The 15,155-nt window shown below is 42.7% G+C and overlaps 1 protein-coding gene across 6 annotated transcripts in view; it reads right to left on the reverse strand.

The window, feature by feature from the left end:
- trim2a (tripartite motif containing 2a) overlaps positions 1-15,155 on the reverse strand; it is a 167,657-nt gene that overhangs the window by 103,614 nt on the left and 48,888 nt on the right. The window contains exon 1 of one of the 6 annotated variants that reach the window (XM_072580795.1): positions 5,283-5,737. The exons of 4 other annotated variants lie outside the window; for them this stretch is intronic. The gene's annotated coding sequence lies outside the window, so the exon portion shown is untranslated. Of the gene's footprint in view, positions 1-5,282; positions 5,738-15,155 lie in introns of those variants that run through there. One more of the 6 variants, XM_072585569.1, reaches the window with a different exon arrangement.

Raw genomic sequence — 15,155 nt, forward strand, 5'->3', positions numbered from 1 at the left:
GAATAGGAAGGGTTTAGAGGGTTATGGGCCAAGTGCTGGCAAATAGGACTAGATTAGGTTAGGATATCGGGTCGGCATGGATGAGTTGGGCCGAAGGGTCTGTTTTTGTGCTGTACATCTCTATGACTCTATGGACTGTGTCCTGCAATGTTAATAACTCCTGACCAAGGTGGAGTCACCAGGCACCCATTCCGAATTACCTGTCAGGAATTATCTAGTCTCTCTCCAGTCATTGGGAGAATGGGAAACAACATATCACTAGGTAATGATGAGATGCTAATGAATACAAATTGATCCCCAAAAAAAGGCCACTAGCCATTCAATTGCAAGATTGTCATCTCACTATGCAACACTTGGTTATAGAATCAGACATTTTGCTTTCATCATCAGGAGTTTCTGGTCACCCATCTATAGGACAGATGTGGTTAGACTTGAGAGGGTGTAAAAAAGATTTACAAGGATCTTGCTTGGACTGGAGAGTTTGAGTTATAAGGACAGGTTGAATAGGCTTTTTTCCTTCAAGCTGAGGGGTGACCTGATAGAGGGTTACAAAAGCATAAGGACAGGGATAGGGTAAATAGACAAGGTCTTTTCCCGAGGGTAGAGTTTAGGTTTAGGTTTAAGGTGAAAGGGGAAAGGGGAAAGGGGAAAGATTTAAAAGGGACCTAAGGGGCAACTTTTTCACGCAGAGGGTGGTACGTGTATGGAATGAGTTGCCAGAGGATGTGGTGGAGGCTGGTACATTTACAACATTTTAAAAGGCACCTAGATAGGTAAATGAATAGGAAATGTTTAAAAGGATATGGGCCAAATGCTGAAAAATGGGACTAGGTCACATTGGGATGTCTGGTCAGCAAGGACGAGTTGGACCAAAGGGTCTGTTTCTATGCTTTATAACTATAAATCTCATTACTGCTGACCTCACTTTATTTTCCAAACTTTCTACATTGTTCTAGGGCTGCAAAGATTCCATCCATGATACTGTCCTCATTTAAGTGACTATTCAAATTTCATAGAATCGTACAATTAAAAACAGGCTGTTTGATCCATCATATCCAATTAATCTGACATTCTTGATCTTTCCCCATAGCCCTGTAATTGTTTTTTTCTTCAAATTCTATCCATTTCTCTTTTAACTTCCTTTTAGGGTGGCACTTTGGCACAGTGTGGTACTGCTGCCTCACAGCGCCAGGGACCCAGATTCGATTCCACCCTCGGGTGACTGTCTGTGTGGAGTTTGGACATTCTCCCCATGTCTGCGTGGGTTTCCTCCGGGTGCTCTGGGTTCCTCCCACAATCCAAAGATGTGCAGGTCAGATGGATTCCTAAAATCCTGAAATCCTTCAATTATCCTAGAATCCCTACAGTGTGGAAACAGGCCCTTCAGCCCAACAAGTCCACACCGACCCTCCGAAGAGTAACCCACCCAGAACCATTCCCTTTCCCCTACATTTCCCCCTAAACTAATGCACCTAACTTACACATCCCTGAACACTACGGGCAATTTAGCATGGCCAATTCACCCAACCTGCACATCTTTGGATTGTGGGAGGAAACCCACACAGACACGGGGAGAACGGGAGAGAACGTGCAAACTCCACACAGTCACCTGAGGTGGGAATTGAACCTGGGTCCCTGGTGCTGTGAGGCAGCAGTGCTAACCACTGAGCCACTGTGCCACCATCTCTTATTTCATGCAAGTGAATCTTTTCCAGGACCTTGATACTCTCCTGAAAGTGTGGTGCCAAGTGTTGTACACAATACTCCAGCTGGGGATTAACAGCATTTGATAAAGGTTTAAAATTACTTTCCCTGATTTTGTATTTTGTTCGTTTATTATTAAAACCCAGAAATGAGTATTGTTTTTATTCCTGACACCTTCAAAGCCCAGGTTGCTCTGTTCTTGCATCTCCATTAAAATTATTTTTTTTTTAATTACTTCTCTTTAAACTGCCTTCCAAAACAAACCACTTCACATTTCACTTTATTGCATTCTATGCGTCTGCCAATTTCATCAATCTGGCTATGTCATCCTGATGTCTTTCTCCTCTCCTCTAGATTTCAATTTTTATCATTTGAGTCATCGGTAAAGATTAGATTAGATTACTTACAGTGTGGAAACAGGCCCTTCGGCCCAATAAGTCCACACCACCCCGCCGAAGCGTAACCCACCCATACCCCTGCATCTACATCTACACCTTACCTAACACTACGGGCAATTTAGCAATGGCCAATTCACCTGACCGTCACATCTTTGGACTGTGGGAGGAAACCGGAGCACCCGGGGGAAACCCACACAGACACGGGGAGAACGTGCAAACTCCACACAGTCAGTTGCCTGAGGCGGGAATTGAACCTGGGTCTCTGGCGCTGTGAGGCAGCAGTGCTAACCACTGTGCCACCGTGCCGCCTAAAACTTTGATGTTATATTATACTCTGTACACTGAAGCAACATATAAAAAGCTGACAGTCTCACTACTTCGAGGAGCCCAATTGTATCGTTCCCTGAGCACTATCCATGTTCTTTCTTTTAGACAACATTACAGTCCAAGAACGTGCAGCTTTGGTGAATTGGCCGTGCTAAATTCCCCATAGTGTTCAGGGATACATAGGTTAGATGCATTAGTCTGGGTGAATATAGGATCGGGGAATGGGTCTGGGTGGGTTACTCTTTGGAGGGTCGGTGTGGACTTGTTTAGGGTTAATGGCCTATGATTTTATTCCCATACCCCTTTAGTCTTGTGAGCTTTAATTCTGCCAAGAAGCTTATTATATGATACTTTGTCAAATGCCTTTTAAAAGTCCACATATACATTGCCAACCGCACTAACCTCCACAACTCTGGTACTTTGTCAAAGACCTCAATGGAGTTAGTCAGAAATTATCTGCCTTTAACAAACCCATGCTAACATTATAATTATTAGATCAGATTCTTCTAAATGCCTATTAATTTCAAGTTTGAATGTTTCCTCTGAAGGTTTCTTCATCTTTGACTGAGTAACCTCTAAATACTAGATTTATACCTCTCCCTGTTCTTGAATAATGGGGTAACCTGGACAGCATTCCAGTTCTCGGGAACAAGCCTCATATCCAAGGAGGACTGTGACCAAAGCGGTCTCCTACCCATGCTTTCTTCAATAATCTAAATGACCCCCATCTAGGATGGGTGAGTTTTCTACTTAGTGGACAGCCAGTCTTTTAAGTAGTTCATCTTTTAACTCGTGTCCTACCTAATATTGCTTTGCCTCCTCTTTTACCATTATGATTAGATTCCCTACAGTGTGGAAACAGACCATTTGGCCCAACCAGTCCACACCGACCCTCTGAACAGTAACCCACCCAGACTCATTTCCCTCCGACGAATGTACCAAACACTATGGGCAATTTAGCATGGCCAATTCACCTGGCCTAACACATTTTTGGACTATGGGAGGAAACTGGAGCACCCAAGGCTAGAATCGAACCTGGGTCCCTGGCGCTGTGAGGCAGCAGTGCTAACTGCTGAGCCACCGTGCCGCCCCTGTTGGTAGAATCCTTTTCTCTGGTGAAGACAGGTAGAAGCATAGTAATTTAGTCCCTCAGCCACATCCTCTGCCTCCACAAGACAGTTTTTTTGGTACCTCGTCAGGCCAACTCTTCCTTTTACAAACAAATAAATAATTAAAGAACAGGCAAAGACATTTATATTCTATTCGCATGCTCTCCCTTTTCCCTCTTCTGCCCTTTTATGGATCTCCTCTGTAATGTTTTTTAGGCATTGGGATTCTCCATTGTGTTACAGACATTTCAAATGCCCTTAGCCTCCTTTTTTCTGACAGTTTCAGCTCTGAGTCTTTAGTCATCTCGAGAGTATTACCTTTCATTCCCTTTCAGGGACTGTGCATCCAAACCATCTTCTCTTTGAACCCTGCTGCATATCGATTTGCATTTTGATCAATAAATTACCATTCAGAACCTTCAATTATTCAAACGTAGATACAAATCATGTTTAACATTTGTCTGACAGTACACATTAGAAACACAGTCTGGATAGCCCAAGCTCCCAACCATTGATCAGTTACTTCATTTGCACATTATAAAATTATTGTGCTTTTTAAAACTAACTGATTTGAATGTTGACTTACTGCAATAATAAACAGATTGTTAGAAAAGCAGCTTCTGCATCTTTGTTTTCAAACACTCTGTGCCAGCTTCAAGTTTAGCCTTAAAATATTGTATTACTTCTGAAGCCCAACACACGCCTATGATTTGGGATTTGACCATTTGCATTCCCCTCGAGGCATCCTGAAAACATTTCAGTAACAATCACTTCTCAGTGACAATAGGAAAAGCAGAGAGGTGAATGTGTACAGATTACATGACTATATCAGACTATTGTGTCAAGCAAAAACCACACGGATCATTAGATGCTTAATAAACTTTGTGAAATAGTTTCCAGATGGGTCCAGTTATGGTGGGTGACAGAGTGTGTCTGCAGTATGTTCCCAATTAGTGAAGACTTGTGTCTCTACACTGATGTAAGAATGCAAGAAATAGGAGATGGAGCATGCCATATAGCCCTTTGTGCCTTCTACTGCCATTCACGAAGATCCTGACTTAATATCTTCATCATTATCTGATCACCCACCACCTTCTGAATAGAAATAAAACTTCCCAAAGATTCAATACCCTCTGAATGAACAAATGTTGCTTCATCTCAGTCCCAGAGAGCAGACACCTTATGCTCAATGATGGCCCCCTGCTCTCCATGCTCCCAAGACAAACAACCTCTCAGCATCTACAATCGCTTGAAAGGAAACTTTTAACAGCTGGCAATTAGAATTGGACACAATGTGAGCATATATTATTTAATTTTTTTAAATTTACCTTGTGTTTATTTATAAGCCAGATTTGCAAAAATAGCAAACTTATCTAAAAATGTTCTGGTAAGTGTCAACAGTAAAAATAAACCACAAGATAAATATTGCCAGAACATGAAAACAAGTCATGTCAGAAAATAGTGACAAATTAATTTTATTACCATAATAGACAGAAACAGTTGCCTTGAACTCAGTGGGATGTTCACTGTACCCCTGTTTCCATGCACACATCGCTCACAGTTTTGGCTATTTAACCTACCTAGGCTTAACTGAAACTTTCGTTGACAGAAAAATAAACAGGCAATGCAGTATTTGGTGAAGTGTTCGGTCAAACATATGCTTAACATAATAATATATCAAGCCAAAACTCCGAATGTAGAATTAAAGATCCGTTAGCTTTAACCAGAATGTTTCTTTACTCACTTGTCCATCATGATTATTTTCGGTTTCATTTACGAGACAGCGAAATGTAAATGTTCCCTGTGTATGTCCCTCTTTCTGTTCAGCGCTCAAAGACTTTCCATCACACGGTAAAGATGTTAAGCTGCAGCAGCTAGTGTGACGCGACGACAACTGAAGAGCTTCCAGTCTGAAGGAGGCTGGCAGTAAGAGAGGTGCAACAAGCCAATAGACTGAGTTGCTGAGCCCTCCTGACTGCTCTCAGCTGGAGGATCTGAGCAGAGGAGGTGCAGCCTACATAGTGAAAGCAGCAAGCTGCAGAAACTTACAAATTATTAGCTCGGGGGGCAGCGACAGAATTAAACAAAGCAGAAATGTACACAACAGGACCGAGCAACCACCCCCACCAACAAACACGGGGGAATGAATGAGCAGGCGGCTCGAAGGAAGGTTAGGGATCACTCCGATCGGTTTTCTACAGAACGTGAAATGGAGCATTGCACAGCAGGGGGGAAGAGGAGGAGGAGATGTAGGAGTGGCAGCATTATTTCAGACGCTGTGAATCCCCTTTCCGACGGCCATTTCCAAGCAGTTTTGGCACTGGGTCCGTGATTCAGATAATCTTCGACCTCTGGTTGAGAGTCATCCACGTCCACGTGAAAGATATGAATTCTGATGAAATAATTAGCAATGACCAAAGATTAACAGCGTGCAGAATTTATGATCGCACCTTCTTACTTGAGGGTGACGTTGGGGATTATTTTTGTGTTCACTGGGATAATGAAAGGATGATATCAATTCTAATAAGGATCCAGAATTCTACAGATGCATTTCTTAAAATGAAATGCTGCTGTTTTTATGTAGGGGGAGATTGATGGGAGAAATCACAAGCACTATCCTTCTTTATTTAGGTAATATGGTAGGGCGTCTCTAACAGCGACCACATATTTGAAGCTAATACTTTGATTGGCTCAGTTCATTGAAGCAATGAGTAGCTGAGCTTTACAAAGATCTTCGGGCTCTGTCTTTCATCTGAACCAAACGGGGATTAGAGGGGGTGAATGACCCTGCTTTACCATTCATGATCCTTGTCCAGTGGTCTCTGTTCCAAGTATTAGCTTTAATGGTTGTTCAAGCCTCTAAATGGAAAGCAACATCAGAGGCTCATAATTATGGCAAGTCACAATGTATGAACACCTTTCTCCAAACTTAGAACAGCATAGGATCAGGCCCTTCGGCCCGTCATGTCTGTGGTGAACATGGTGCCATTCTAAACTCATTCCATCAGTCTGCACGTGGTCTGTATTCCTCCAGTCCCTGCGCCTGTTCATGTGCCTAACATTGCTATTATATGTTTCTAGCACTTCCCCAGCACATTCTAGGCACTATCACCGTCTGTGTAAAAACACTTTCCTTGGACATCTCTTTTAAACTCCCCACCACCCATAACAAATGCCCCCTGGTATTTGACATTTCTACCTGGGAAAAGGCTCTCCACTTATCCACCCTATCTGTGCCTCTCATAATTTTATATCAGGTCATCCCTCGGGCTCTGATGCACGAGCAGAAACAGTCCAAGTTTGTCCGACCTCTTTTTATAGCTGCAATCCAGGCAACATCCTGGTAAACTTCTTTTGTGCCCTTGTCAAAGCTTCCACATCCTTCCTATAGTGTGGGGACCAGAACTGTACATAATATTCCAAATGTGGCTGAATTAAAGTTTTATACAGCTGCAACATGACTTGCCAACCTTTTGTACTCAGTACCCTGATCTAAGCCATATGCCTTCTTTACCACCTTATCTACTAGCTCCTCAGGGTCTTGCCATTTACTCTACACTGTCCTCTTGCTTTTGATCTCAGAAGATAGAACAACTCACACTTATACGAATTAAACTCCACCTGCCAACCTTCCAACTGAAACTCACTGTATCCTTTGACAACCTTCCTCACTATCCATGACTCTGCAAACTTACAATCAGACCACCTACATTTTCATCCAAGTCATTTATATGTATTTGAGGTCCCAGCAATGATCCTTGCAGAACACCACTGGTCACAGATCTCCAGTCAGAAAAACACCCTTTTTCAACTATCTCCCATCACCAAACCAACTTCATATCCAACTTCACAACTCATCATGGATCCCATGTGATTTAATTTTCTAGACCAGCCTAGCATGAGACATCTCTTTTAATAGAAAACAAGAAAGTGTGCACTATAATTTTCCCAATGAGTTTCCCAATGTACATGGTCTAGAAGAAAACCATCACTCATGACCAAAAACTTTTCATTCTAATCTGTTTCACTTTTATCTCTCCTGACATTCATTGCATAAATAACTTGGTAGCATTCAGGTCTTTGAATGTTTTTTTGTGCAGGTTGTTGATTATCATTCAGCTGGTGTCTGCTGGTTCCTGGTACTGCTGTTATTCCTCCTGATCCATTACCTTTTCCTAGGCAATAGGTGATCCCTACAGCCTGGTGGTCCATTCTGCTATTTGTGCAGTTGGTCACATCTTAGCATTCTCATCAGCAATCTGTTAGAAAGGAGCAGCTTCTCCAGTTGTACATCGATGTTTGTAATTGTCACTATATACTCGGTCTTTCATGTTCAGTGTAGATGACCAAGAGAACAGCTTCTCCAAACAGGCCCTAACTTGCCAAGTGGGCTAACCTTTGTTGAGAATTTTAAATGTTTGCACTCTAACCAGCGCTCCAACTCATAGCTGTGGCAGCTTTAACAAAGTGAAAGTAAAACTTTAAAAATCCCACAACACCAGGTTATAGTCCAACAGGTTTATTTGGAAGCACTAGCTTTCAGAGCGACGCTCCTTCATCAGGTGGTTGTGGAGAATAAGATCCTAAGACACAGAATTTATAATAAAAGTTTACAGTGTGATGTAAGTGGAATTGTACATTGAAAAAGACAAACAATCCAGGTCTTTTTCAATATATAATATCAGTTACATCACACTGTAAATGTTTGCTATAAATTCTGTGTCTTAGGATCATATTATCCACAACCACCTGATGAAGGAGCGTCGCTCTGAAAGCTAGTGCTTCCAATTAAACCTGTTGGACTATAACCTGGTGTTGTGGGATTTTTAACTTTGTACACCCCAGTCCAACACCAGCATCTCCAAATCAAAAGTAAAACACAGCTTTCAATTTAATTTTGATTTTATTCCTAACTCCTGTTACCACTCCTCAATTCAGTAGCTGTTTAGCTATTGAAAGAATAGTTTGGGTAGAGTGTGACATTAAACACTAGACTGGACAGCTTTCCATGTCTTCAGTATTGGTAATTCTCCACTCCAGCATTGCCTTGTGCATCTCTGAGCTGGATCGAATTTTATTTCCATAGCTGCCTCGGCCTTTCCACTTGATTAGGAAACGCAGCACCATTCATGAGCTCCAACCATTTATGGAGTGTCTGAATTCTTCATACATGATTTGATGGCCACTCTCACTCATCACAATGTCTAGAACTGCAGATCTCTTTTTCTATTGCATTCATACCCTAGCTTAGTTGGTCCTCTTGGAATGAGGTACATCCCAATATAGAGCCTTAACTATATCTGTGATGGCTTCATTTCTGGGTCACCAACTTCAGCCACCTCACAAGGTCTGCAAAGCTCCTGATATTGCACAAAGTACAGCTGTACATCTGGCATCCCATGCTTCCCTTCTGTCATCATCATTGGTAGTAATGTACCATTTGTCACTTTGAGACCATTTGCTAGGGAAAATAGAAGAGCTGAATATTATTTAAATAGGGAAAGAACTGCAGAAAGCAGTTTTGGGGTCCTAGTGCATGAATCCCAAGAAGCTGGCATCCAAGTTCAGGGGTAATTGTGAAGGCAATTGGATTGTTGGTCTTTAATAAATAGGGATTAGAATATAAAAATAGGATGGTCTTACTTCAGCAGGTACAGCTAAAGTACCAATCCACGTATGTATATTGGCATTGGAGGCAGTGCAGAGAAGGGATTGTCTTGTATGGAAAAATAGGGTAGGTTGGGTTTGCACTCACTGGAGTTTAGAAAAATGAGAGGGGACCTATTTGAAGCACGTACAATTTTTAGAGGATGCGACAGGGTAGGTGCAGGAAGTTGTGAGTGACCTATTTAAGACAGAGATGAGGATGATTATTTTCTCTGTGAGATTGATGATCTGGGATTTTTTTATGCAGAGGGCTGTGAGGCTGTGTTGTTAGGTACATTTGACTTAGTCCAGAAAGGAATCAAGGGTTGTGGGGAAAAAGTAGGAAAGTAAAGCTGCTTGAAGGTGGAGTCATAGGTAGATAAATAGTGAAGAAGGTGTTTGATATACTTTCCTTTATTGGTCAGAGTATTGAGTACAGAAGTTGGGAGGTCATGTTGCCGCTGTACAGGACATTGGTTAGGCCACTGTTGGAATATTGTGTGCTATTCTGGTCTCCTTCCTATCGGAAGGATAGTGTAAAACTTAAAAGGGTTCAGAAAAGATTTACAAGGATGTTGCCATGGTTAGAGGATTTGAGCTACAGGGAGAGGCTGAACAGGCTGGGGCTGTTTTCCCTGCAGCGTCGGAGGCTGAGGGGTGACCTTATAGAGGTTTATAAAATCATGAGGGGCATGGATAGGATAAATAGACAAAGTCTTTTCCCTGGGGTGGGGTAGTCCAGGACTAGAGGACATAGGTTTAGGGTGAGAGTGGAAAGATATAAAAGAGACCTAAGGGGCAACTTTTTCACACGGTGTATGGAATGAGCTGCCAGAGGATGTGGTGGAGGCTGGTACAATTGCAACATTTAAGAGGCATCTGGATGGGTATATGAATAGGAAGGGTTTAGAGGGATATGGGCCGGGTGCTGGTAGGTGGGACTGGATTGGGTTGGGATATCTGGTCGGCATGGACGGGTTGGACCGAAGGGTCTGTTTCCATGCTGTACATCTCTATGACTCTATTCAGTTGAGGATGTGAGTGAGAAGGCTGTCTACATGGTAAGTTTTATCTAAGGCAAAATTCAATTATTATTTAAGTGATTTATACTGTAAATAAAGTACAATAGTGATGTGTATATCCACTACATTATGTCTCTATTATTCTCAGTATGTTTGTACACTGATTATGGGGACCTCTTGATTTTCCAAATATTTGATTAATCGGCACACGCCTGCTCCAATCGGTAAAGGTTAATAAAAGGTTTACTCTACCTCCAGCAGCGCAGCACTCAGAAATGCAGAAGCTTTTCTCTGTACATATGACAACCACAATAAATCAAGTCAAATCAAAACTCAAGTATTGGCCTTGATTTTTGTGCTGGAGCCCTGGGATGGACCTTGAACAGTGTCGAGAGTGTGGTGCTGGAAAAACACAGCAGGTCAAGCAGCATCTGAGGAGCAGGGGTTTCAGGCGAGTGCCCTTCTTCAGGATCTTGAATAGTCCACTCTCAAGGTAGCAATGGCTTTGCTGTGATGATTCATTCATAATCAAACTGTGGGCCCATGCTCACTGCTTTCACTTAAATCAAAGGGGGCCACAGGAGGTGAGAGCACTTGGTTCAATACATGTTCAGGAAGACAAAGCAAAAGGATTATGGCTAAGAAAGAAATTCATTTTATAAGTACACGAGAAACCACAGAAAGCTGATTGTTTTGACGGTCAGGCGGGAAAGTAGAGTGGAATTGTAGAATCCCAACAGTGTGGGGGCAGGCCATTCAGCATCCCACGGCATCCCTGTAACCCTGCATTTCCCATGGCCTATCCACCAAGCCTGCAGGTTTCTGGATGCCATGGCCAATCCAGCTAACCTACACATAGAGTCATACAGATGTACAGCACGGAAACAGACCCTTCGGTCCAAATCGTCCATGCTGACCAGATACCATATATCCCTCCAAACCCTTCCTATTCATGTACCCATCCTGATGCCTTTTAAATGTTGCAATTGTACCAGCCTCCACCACATCCTCTGGCAGCTCATTCCATACACGTACCACCCTCTGCGTGAAAAAGTTGCCCCTTAGGTCTCTTTTATATCTTTCCCCTCTAGTTCTGGACTCTCCCATCCCAGGGAAAAGACCTTGTCTATTTAATCCATGCCATTCATAATTTTATAAATCTCTAAAAGGTCACCTCTTAGCCTCCGACGCTCCTGGGAAAACAGCCCCAGTCTGTTCAGCCTCTCCCTGTAGTTCAGATCCTCCAACTCTGGCAACATCCTTGTAAATCTTTTCTGAAGCCTTTCAAGTTTCACAACATCTTTCCGATAGGAAAGAGACCAGAATTGCACGCAATATTCCAACAATGGCCTAGCCAATGTCCTGTACAGCCACAACCTGACCTCCTAATTCCTATACTCAATGCTCTGGCCAGTAAAGGAAAGCATACCAAACATCCTCTTCATTATCCTATCTACCTGCAAGTCTTTGGACCATGGGAGGAAACTGGAGCACCCAGAGGAAGCCCACGCAGACAAGGAGAGAACATGCAAACTCCACACAAGACTGGAATCGAACCCGGGTGACTGGCACTGTGAGGCAGTCGTGCTAACCACTGAGCTACCATGTCACCTGAAGGCTAAGGTGACGACCGTGATCATATCAAAGTGTGAAGCAGGCTCAGTGTGCCATCTGGTCTACCTCTGCACCTATACCTAGTGTTTTTGTCATGAGGTTATTCGTTTTATTCACACAATTACTATGTTCATTACATACTACGACATCTGTTTTCTCGCAGTGCTCATCTAATACCCCATACTGAGGTATCCACTACACTTTGGGAAAACTGATACCATTGCCTTCAGTTCTTGACACAAACTTATTTATAATTCTCTTCTCTCCCTGATGGCTGTCTGATGCTGAACCAGACTGTTTGTAACAATGGTGTTCAATTTGACTCTGAGTTGAGCTTCCAATTGCATAGCTTAGCCATCATTAACATCACCTTTCCTTAGTTCCACTATGTCTTTGCCAGCCCAGTGTGGGTCACATCACTCATCATGGTACATATGGACATTCACATGGATGGGAACATATGAACTACGAGCAGCAGTAGATCATTCACCCCCTCACGTCTGTTTCAGTATTCAGTAAGGTTACAGCTGGAATGATAACTCCACATTTATAACTTTCAGCCCCTTACATATCATGAATCTACACTCAACATTATGAGGCACAGTTTGTGCAAGGCATTGCTACTAGTAATTAAATACTAAAATATAATATTATAAGATTAGGTTTCCAAATTATACATCTCCAACAACATAGGAAGGGAAAAGGATGAGATTCTGAAGGGAGAATATAAAAAATTAGGCAGAAATTTAAAAAGGAGGTCCTCGAGAGTAGTAATATCTGGATTACTCCCAGTGCTACGAGCTAGTGAGGGCAGGAATAGGAGGATAGAGCAGATGAATGCATGGCTGAGGAGCTGGTGTATGGGAGAAGGATTCACATTTTTAGATCATTGGAATCTCTTCTGGGGTAGAAGTGACCTGTTCAAGAAGGATGGATTGCACCTAAACTGGAAGGGGACTAATATACTGGCAGGGAAATTTGCTAGAGCTGCTTGGAAGGATTTAAAGTGGTAAGGAGGGGAGGGGTGTGACCCAGGGAGATCGTGAGGAAAGAGATCGATCTGAGACGGGTACAGCTGAGAACAGAAGTGAGTCAAACAGTCAGGGCAGGCAGGAACAAGGTAGGACTAATAAATTAAACTGCATTTATTTCGATGCAAGGGGCCGAACAGGGAAGGCAGATGAACTCAGGGCATGGTTAGGAACATGGGACTGGGATATCATAGCAATTACGGAAACATGGCTCAGGGATGGGCAGGACTGGCAGCTTAATGTTCCAGGATACAAATGCTACAGGAAGGATAGAAAGGGAGGCAAGAGAGGAGGGGGAATGGCATTTTTGATAAAGGATACCATTACAGCTGTGCTGAGGGAGGATATTCCCGGAAATACATCCAGGGAAGTTATTTGGGTGGAACTGAGAAATAAGAAAGTGATGATCACCTTATTGGGATTGTATTATAGACCCCCAAATAGTCAGAGGGAAATTGAGAAACAAACTTGTAAGGAGATCTCAGTTATCTGTAAGAATAATAGGGTGGTTATGGTAGGGGATTTTAACTTTCCAAACATCGACTGGGACTGCCATAGTGTTAAGGGTTTAGATGGAGAGGAATTTGTTAAATGTGTACAAGACAATTTTCTGATTCAATATGTGGATGTACCTACTAGAGAAGGTGCAAACCTTGACCTACTCTTGGGAAATAAGGCAGGGCAGGTGACTGAGGTGTCAGGGGGGGAGCACTTTGGGGCCAGCGACCATAATTCTATTCATTTTAAAATAGTGATGGAAAAAGATAGACCAGATCTAAAAGTTGAAATTCTAAATTGGAGAAAGGCCAATTTTGACGGTATTAGGCAAGAACTTTTGAAAGCTGATTGGGGGCAGATGTTTGCAGGTAAAGGGTCGGCTGGAAAATGGGAAGCCTTCAGAAATGAGATAACGAGAATCCAGAGAAAGTATATTCCTGTTAGGGTGAAAGGGAAGGCTGGTAGGTATAGGGAATGCTGGATGACTGAAGAAATTGAGGGTTTGGATAAGAAAAGGAAGGAAGCATATGTCAGGTATAGACAGGATAGATCGAGGGAATCCTTAGAGGAATATAAAGGCTGTAGGAGTATACTTAAGAGGGAAATCAGGAGGGCAAAAAGGGGACATGAGATAGTTTTGGCAAATAGGGTTAAGGAGATTCCAAAGGGTTTTTACAAAAACATTAAGAACAAAGAGTAACTCGGGAGAGAATAGGGCCCCTCAAAGATCAGCAAGGAGGCCTTTGTGTGGAACCACAGAAAATGGGGGAGATACTAAATAAGTATTTTGCATCAGTATTTACTGTGGAAAAGGATATGGAAGATATAGACTGTAGGGAAATAGATGGTGACATCTTGAAAAGTGTTCATATTACAGAGGAGGAAGTCCTGGATGTCTTGAAACGCACAAAGGTGGATAAATCCTAGGACTTGATCAGGTGTACCAGAGAAGTCTGTGGGAAGCTAGAGAAGTGATTGCTGGGCCTCTTGATGAGATATTTGTATCATCGATAGTCACAGGTGAGGTGCCTGAAGACTGGAGGTTGGCAAACGTGGTGCCACTGTTTAAGAAGGGCAGTAAAGACAAGCCAGGGAACTATAGACCAGTGAGCCTGACCTCAGTGGTGAGCAAGTTGTTGGAGGGAATTGTGACGGATAGGGTGTACATGTATTTGGAAAGGCAAGGACTGATTAGGGATATTCAAAATGTTTTTTTGCGTGGGAAATCATGTCTCACAAACTTGATTGAGATTTTCGAAGAAGTAACAAAGAGGATTGATGAGGGCAGAGCAGTATATGTGGTCTATATGGACTTTAATAAGGCATTCGACAAGGTTCCCCATGGGAGACTGGTTAGCAAGGTTAGATCTCATGGAATACAGGGAGAACTAGCCATTTGGATACAGAACTGGCTCAAAGGTAGAAGACAGAGGGTGGTGGTGGAGGGTTGTTTTTCAGACTGGAGGCCTGTGACCAGTGGAGTGCCACAAGGATTGGTGCTGGGTCCTCTACTTTTTGTCATTTATATAAATGATTTGGACGTGAGCATAAGAGGTACAGTTAGTAAGTTTGCAGATGACACCAAAATTGGAGGTGAAGTGGACAGTGAAGAAGGTTACCTCAGATTACAACGGGATCTGGACCAGATGGGCCAATGGGATGAGAAGTGGCAGATGGAGTTTAATTCAGATAAATGCGAGGTGCTGCATTTTGGGAAAGCAAATCTTAGCAGGACTTACAAACTTAACGGAAGGTCCTAGAGAGTGTTGCTGAACAAAGAGATCTTGGCGTGCAGGTTCATAACTC

The sequence above is a fragment of the Chiloscyllium punctatum genome, chromosome 1 (genome assembly GCF_047496795.1).
Source record: "Chiloscyllium punctatum isolate Juve2018m chromosome 1, sChiPun1.3, whole genome shotgun sequence".
Classification (NCBI taxonomy): domain Eukaryota; kingdom Metazoa; phylum Chordata; class Chondrichthyes; order Orectolobiformes; family Hemiscylliidae; genus Chiloscyllium; species Chiloscyllium punctatum.